The following is an 8,174-nucleotide window of genomic DNA, read 5'->3' on the forward strand; positions in this document are numbered from 1 at the left end:
ATACTTTCAGGACACGCTGTAATTCTCTTCTTGCCCAGGCCAATTTTTAGCTTTCATCGCTGTCACACTTTGACCAATGCACGGTAATGCAATGATGTATCCAAACGAAATTTTAATCATTTTTTTTAAAGACAGATAGAGCTTTCTTTTGGTGATATTTAATCACCGCTGTTTTTTTATTTTTTGTTAAAAAAATGAAAAAAGACCAAAAATGAAAAAAAAAAAAGTTTTTCTTAGTTCCTGCTATAAATTTTTGGAAATAAGTAATTTTTCTCCTTTACTAATGTGCGCTGATGAAGCTTCACTGATGGGCACTGATGAGAATGCACTGATGAGGGAGCACTAATATGCAGCACTGCTGGGCATTGATAGGCTGCACTGATGTATAGCACGGATGGGCACTGATAGCTGGCGCTGATGGGCACTGATAGGCAGCACTTATGGACACAGATGGGCGGCAGTGATAGGCAGCACGGATGAGGAGGCAGTGATGGGCACTGACAGGCATCACTGATGGGCACTGATAGGCAGCACTTATGGACACAGATAGGCGGCACTGATAGACAGCACTTATGGACACAGATAGGCGGCACTGATAGGCAGAACTTATGGACACAGATAGGCGGCACTAATAGGCAGCATGGATGAGGAGGCAGTGATGGACACTGACAGGCATCACTGATGGGCACTGAAAGGCAGCACTTATGGACACAGATAGGCGGCACTGATAGGCAGCACTTATGGACACAGATAGGCGGCACTGATAGGCAGCACTTATTGACACAGATAGGTGGCACTGATAGGCAGCACGGATGAGAAGGCAGTGATGGACACTGACAGGCATCACTGATGGGCACTGATAGGCAGCACTTATGGACACAGATAGGCGGCACTGATAGGCAGCACGGATGAGGAGGCAGTGATGGGCACTGACAGGCATCGCTGATGGGCACTGATAGGCAGCACTTATGGAAACAGATAGGTGGCACTGATAGGCAGCACTTATGGACACAGATAGGTGGCACTAATAGGCAGCACGGATGAGGAGGCAGTGATGGGCACTGACAGGCATCACTGATGGGCACTGATTGGCAGCACTAGTGGGCACTGTTGAGGCTGCACTGATAATCAGTGCCCTGATTGCTAGTGCAGATGTCCTGCTTACCAGCTCTCCTCTCCGCATGCACTGTCGGAATGAGAAGAGGAATGCCGATAACCAGCATTACCTGTTTAGGCTGTGATCAGCTGTGATTGGACACAGCTGATCACATGGTAAAAACCCTATGTCATAGGCTCTTTACTGTGATCGGTCATGTCCGGGGGACATGATGCCCATATGTGTTGGTCATATTCTCTACAGTTAATTATAATAACACCTTATTTTACTGTCAATGAACGAGAAACCAGATTTTTGCCAAAAGGTTGCAAATTTGACCAGGTTTGATTATTGAATGCACAAAGCAATAAATCTTCCAGCAATAGAAAAATCTGCCTAGTTTAATAATGTCGGATGAAAAGAAAATGTCAACATATTATCTATATATTTACAATATATAATTTTGTGCCCTACCTTGCTAGACAATAATAGATAAAAACCACATATTGGTCTTTGAATAATTTCAGATATTTTTCCATCGCTTTCTCAACATCTTTTATGATTCAGATAATGTCGTTATGCTGGTGGGAAAAGATGGGTGAATTTTTTTAGAGGCAGAGAAGCCAGGAGCATTAGAAGTGCTTTTCTATATATGCTGTAACAAACGTATTTTGGTCCCATGGCTTGGCATGGAATCTGAAAATTGTTTTATTTATTTTAGCTTTTCCCAGTTGGATGGCTTCTGGTCTTTTGTGAATGTGTGCCTGTTTCTGCTTGTTAATAAGTATTTCAAATAAAAATTTCTAATAATTTACAATGATAATCTAAAGATAACCTAAAATAATAACGTAAAATAATAAAAATAGATCATTTAAATTATTTTATAGCTAAATGCAGGCACCTGGGAACCACTGTTAATTTTGATGTCAAATTTTAATTTAGCGGACAGCGTGATCACGGGAGGACGTCCATGGAGGCCCCCCCCCCGGCAAAGTAAGCCCATGCTGTAGCCATCTTTTTAGGTTTTATTTATAAAGACATTAAATACAGCTAAATCGGAGGAAACAGGGGACTAACTTCTCCCTGACAGAACTGGAAAGCCCTACCCCTATTGATCTTCTCACACGACACCAAATTTCAACGTACACTAATAAGCATAATATCTCTCACATCAAGCTACCCAATACAATTAGGTTGTTCCTATTTAACAGGAACTCCCAGAAGAAGAAAGGGATATCTGTATTCTACCCCTACTGTAATCACCATCCATTTCTTGTCAAGAGCCTGGCCATGTTAAAATGGGAAAAGGAACTGCAGGAAACATACACCATTCCTCAGTGGCAAACCAACATGAAATCCTCCTCCTGCATTGAACATTGGGATAAAGCCCAAAAGATACTTAATAGGTATAACATGACTCCTTCACGCTTACACCTCATGGACCTCCAACTCTTCCCTCTCTGCTGGAGAGAATGCGTGAGCATAGGCAACCTATTCCATGTTATATGGGGATGTCCGAAAATACGGCCATTATGGGATGAGATCTCTAAACTGATATCAGTGGTGCTGAAGGCACCGTTCACGGTAACCCCCGTTCACTAATACAATGATCAGTGCTAAAAATATGCACTGTTACTATACTAATGACACTGGCTGGGATGGAGTTAACATTAGGGCCGTGTGCCTAGCTTGTGTCTATTCACTGTGTGGGAGGTGATTTAACTAGGAGAAGGCAAAGATTTGTGTTCCTGCTTTGCAGAAACACAGGATCAATACCTTCCCTTCTGAAAAAAAACAATCTGGTTTCTTTATATAAGCAGACTGCTGTTCTGCCTGTGTACTGTGTAATCGGCGGTGCCGGCAGACATCAAGTCCGTGGTACCCGGTGCTGGGCTCCTGCTGTGAGTGATCACAGCGGTAGCGGGTCACCGGCGGGGCGCGTGTGCACCCCAGACCTGGTAGTGTTAGATCACGTACTAGGTACGTGATTTAGCACAGAGCTGCCGCCCCGCCACAGGATATATATGGTAGGCGGTCCGCAAGTGGTTAAATCAACAAACATGATTATAATAGACCCGCCCACTCAGGAAGCAGGAAGTGACTTGAGTAAGGTGTCGGTGTCAGTAGAAGCAGGGGACCCCTATTCCATGACTTCAGATTCTCCTCTTCTCAAGAGAGAATAAATTCAGTTCCTCTAATCTTTCCTCATAGCTGAGCTCCTCCATGCCTCTTATCAGTTCGGTTGCCCTTCTCTGCACTTTCTCCAGTTCCCCGATATCCTTTTTCTGAACTGGTGTCCAAAACTAAACTGCATATTCCAGATGAGGTCTTACAGCTCAGGTTCCTCCAGTAATCTGCACACTTGGAAAAGGGTTTATTTATTTTTTATTGTTACCAATTCCATGTTCGTGGTTAACAGTTGTATAATGTAAAAGCTTAAATCCATTCTTGAGACACACCAAAATTCGTATTAATATGTTCCATAATTGCTTTTTATACAACGTTGTTCTTATTTCCAAAACGGTGACAATTTATCACCTGATCTACTAGGTAATTATGGAAGTTATCAATCAGACATATCCACCTCAAATCATTCTTCTGGGCATCTCCAATGTCCCATATCTCTAGGTTATCTTCTTCATCGTCTTCATGGTGATCTATATTATCATGTTGTTGGGTAGTCTTCTGCTGGTCATTGTGGTGAGGATCAACCCAAAACTCCACACTCCTATGTATTTTTTTCCAGAGTTATTGATGTCTCCTTCTCCTCCAGTATTGTTCCTTTAATCCTAGTCTACATGCTTGCCAAAGACAGAAGCATTTTCTTACTGGATTGTGGCATACAAGTATTTATCTCTTTAGCTCTAGGGGCAATAGAGTGTATGATACTGGCGGTCATGGCCTATGATAGGTATGTTGCCATCTGCAAGCTCTTGCACTACAATACCATCATGAATAAGAAACTTTGATTTTCTTTGCCAGCAATAACCTGGACTATAGGAATCCTCAACTCTGTTGTTTTGGGGAGTGACACATTTACGCTACCTTTCTGCAGGTCATGGTTGAACCACTTCTTCTGTGAAATTCCTCCAATGTGACGAATAGCCTACACAGACACTTGGCTAAAGCTTCTGGTGGTCTTCACATCTCCAGGGCTCATTGTCATGAGTTCTTTCTTCTTGACTCTCATCTTCTAAATCTGTATTATCTCCACCGTCTTGAAGATCTGTTTCTCGCAAGGGAGGCACAAAGCGTTCTCCACGTGTGGATCTCACCTGACTGTGGTCACAATCTTTTATGGAACCATCATGTTCATGTACCTGAGGCCCCGCTCTATAAGCACTCATGAAATGGACAGAGTCGTGTCTATTGTATATACTACAATGACCCTAATGTTGAATCCTTTCATCTATAGTATGTGGAATAAAGATGTTCAAAGTTCCTTTAGCAGTAAATTGCATAGACAATAAAGGCTTTCAAAATGCTGAGGTGTGATGACATTCCTATTTGTGCCTCTGAATGTTCCTTTAATATATATGTTTTACAAGGAAATCCTAAAACTAAATTCTGGGATTTTACAGCAAAAATTTCCTGTTAAAAAAAAAAAAAAAAAAAGAGCTGGCTGCTATACTCATCTCGAATCTGGAGCAGTCTGTACTTTTTTCTTTGTCACAAGATGTCCCTAGTCTTCTGAGTTGATTGACTCAACCCAGAGACTGAAGAAGGACTGTTGTCATGGGCCTCAGACCCCGTTCACACTGGGGCGACCTGTCAGGCGACCTGGTCGCCTGACAGGTCGCCGTAGGTCGCCTGCCATAGAGAAGCTGTGGACCCGTTCTAATAGGAGCGACACAAGTCGCTCCGACTTAGAAAAAGGGTCCGGAGCTTCTTTGGGGCGACCTGGAGCGACCTGCATTGACTTCAATGTTATGAAGTCCGTGCCGGCCGTTCCGAGGTCGCGGTGCGAGCTGCGCGCCGCAACTTGTGAGGTCGCCCCGGCAAGTCGGATCGCCCCAGTGTGAACGGGGTCTAAGAGCATAGGTGATATCTATCCCATACAAATGTTTTTTTTTTGTTTGTTTGTTTGAAGTGTAAGATTGTATCCCCATCGTTGGCACACCCTTTTAAACTAGAAAAAAATTTAACAAAGGAATGGAAAAAATATACTTTCATGCTACTAACATACTGAATCATATATACAGTAAGTTTTATAGTTCATTTAAAGGATAACAGTAGAAAAGTACAGCCATTTAAGATTTAGTAAAAAAGTAAACAGTAAAAACATCTTAAAGCTTCCAAGGAAATTAATTGAAGACAACCAGGTATCATTCCTTGGTGTATTGCATAATGAGATTGTTACAAAGGCCCAGAGACGTGTTCTATAACTGTACAGAGTATTGCAAAATGGCAACAATTCTGCCATCTACTTCAGAGGCCAATAAAGTCACTTTTTCCATTTTATACAAAAAATACATAAAAAAAAAAATCCAAGTTTGCTTTGGTTTTAAAGAGAGCAACAGTTTAATCCATGTTATCATTATCATGTAAATAATATTTTTTTTAAGGTAAAAGTTAAAACAATGTCCAGGACTTGATTTTATTTTATTTTTTTTTGGTGCCCCAGTTTGCTTCCACAGTTTAAAAACATATAGGCAGTTTAAAGTAGGGATCGACCGATTATCGGCAAAGCCGATATATCGAGGGCCGATCTGCACTTTCCACGATATATCGGAATCAGCCCCTGAGGTTACCAATATTGCCGATATTTCAGGAAGTGCTTGTACCGGAGTGGTGCCTGCAGCTAGAGGCATCACTCCGGTACCGGCGTCCATAGCTAACGGTCGGCTGTCTTGTAATGATAACCGATGCGGCTGAGAAGCCGCTCAGCTGTCACTACAAGGAGCGGGAGGGGACGTCCTCTCCTCCTGCCGCCTTCCGTGGCTCGCCCGGGTCTCCCGTCCCACCGGGAGACCCATGCATCCTACCTGAATGGCCACCGAAGACCTGATCAAAGCCGCATTCGGGTCTCTGATTGGGTCTCCATGTAAAAAACCGGAAGTGATGTCATGACATCACTTCCAGGTACTCGGTGCCAAATTAAAAACAATGACAGGATTAAAAAAAAGCCAAACTTGGCGTTTTGAATTCTTTTAAGTGCAGAGGAGGGGTTTGGGGTTCTTTTAGACTCCCAGATCCCTCCACAAGAGTACCTGTGTAAAAAAATAAAATAAAACATGTCCGAAAATATCAGCAGATATCGGCCAATACCGATATGCAATGACCAAAATATCGGTATCGGCAATAGAAAAACGATATCGGTTGATCACTAGTTTAAAGTGTATGTTTAATTTTAAATTTGGAAAATGTTGGACCACCCATTCTTTATCCTAGAGTTCCTCCACAGATAACACAAAATACAGCTAAAAAATATTATATATTTTTTCCTCCATACAGTGATATTTATGTTTATTATTAGCAAGGGTGTGCAGGTAACTCCAACCAAAATGAACAATGAAAAAACAAGGACGTTTCTAAGGGTTCCTTGAGCTGTGACTGATTGACTTCCCATCTAATGATGACTGCGTATTCTGTGGCCAAGGCCACTTGGCAGAGCCAACTGCCTGACACCAACAATTTTTTTTAGCTGCCTGTAAGGGTGGCATCCCGATGTTAGGAGGTCATTCTTCCCACTGACCACCAATAAATAGTTTTTAGCATGCATTGCTCAGAGACCTAAAATGTTTTCAAGTGTTCCTTTGAGACAAAATAGTTGAGAAAAGCTGAGTTAGACCCTTTGATAAATATTTATCGGAGCTTCGTCTTCCTGCTCAGAAGCGTCACCCCTCTATTTGCTCTGGTGTCCACTGTAAAGGAAAAGTTCTAAATGATAAAGTTGTCAGCAAAGCAGTCTTCCAGTTGGAATACCTGTTCTTATGAAAACTCGCTAAGCTGAAAATTCACTTTGGAGAGATTTCCTCCTAGTTTTTTGTTGATAAGTGAAGGGGAATCTCCTCCAAGTAGGAGAGAGGCAGAAAAAAACCCAATGGGACCTTTAACCCTCCTCTAATCTATATTTAAAAAAAATGTAGGCAGGTTGGAACTATTAGTGGGTGCTTTCCCAGCTTGGAGGGCTGGGATTAATGCTTTGTCCACTCTCCTGATCTTTTTTGGTGGATTTTCCTGTTTTGGTCTGGCCCACTTGCCTGTGTGATACAAATTGGGACAGTGGTCCAGTCCAAGAGAGTCCAGGAGGCCGAGAGCCGTCAGTGGCTTCACAGGAGGCACTTAGTGAGCATGGTCCAGCCTTGATTGTGAGTCCCGCAGGTGATAGATACAGAAAAAAAGAGACCTGTAGAAGTAGGAGCAGGACATCTGTCATGGACCTCAACAGGGACTTTTAACTTCCCCCTGAAGATACCAGCACTGAACTTCGACTCCAAAGGAACTACACAGAGAGCCTGTAAAGGACTATGGACACTGAAATTCACTTTCACAGTTATGCAGGGGCAGCACATCAGCCTGTAGTCACATTTCGGTGTAGGGAAGTTTTATCTGTTGTACTTTGATCTGTCCAATGTTGCACTTTTGCTAAGTAGAGTGTTAAAACGTTGTCTCTCCCTGGTCTGAAGTTACTTAAGAGGTGTATCATAAATAACCGGCAAACACACAACTTACAAGTGGATCTTAGCACATTGGGGTATGAAGACATCAGCTTAGAGTGGAATAATGTGAAGACACAAGTAATTTCCAAAAGTACAGAAAGTGTAACAAGCAGGCTGCCGATAGTCTGTACTTGTTATAGGTAGCACGGCCTCTAGCAGCGAGGGAGATGTTGTTGGCACTCCTTCAACCAGCCATCTGTTTCCCATAGTAACAGGTGCGGATTTGCACCACAGAGGTTCCCATCCTGTAGAAAGGTATGGAAGGTTCAAAAGTTGAGTGAGTGCATGTGTGAAGCCCACAAAGAGTGCACGGTGGGGCCCACTTGGCTATTGGGGAATTTTTGGTCGAAAACGCTGGACAGATGGTTGAGGACATTGGCTCAGCACGTCCCTCTTAAATGCAAGTTACTGTGTTG

The 8,174-nt window shown here is 42.7% G+C and overlaps 1 pseudogene across 1 annotated transcript; it reads left to right on the forward strand.

Moving 5' to 3' along the window:
- The first annotated feature begins 3,652 nt into the window (after positions 1-3,652).
- LOC309569803 (olfactory receptor 2D3-like) lies at positions 3,653-4,566 on the forward strand (annotated as a pseudogene). Its single transcript has one exon. The product of its transcript is annotated as an olfactory receptor 2D3-like (transcript).
- The last annotated feature ends 3,608 nt before the right edge of the window (positions 4,567-8,174 follow it).

The sequence above is a fragment of the Pelophylax lessonae genome, assembly GCF_965119305.1.
Source record: "Pelophylax lessonae genome assembly, chromosome: 13".
NCBI lineage: Eukaryota > Metazoa > Chordata > Amphibia > Anura > Ranidae > Pelophylax > Pelophylax lessonae.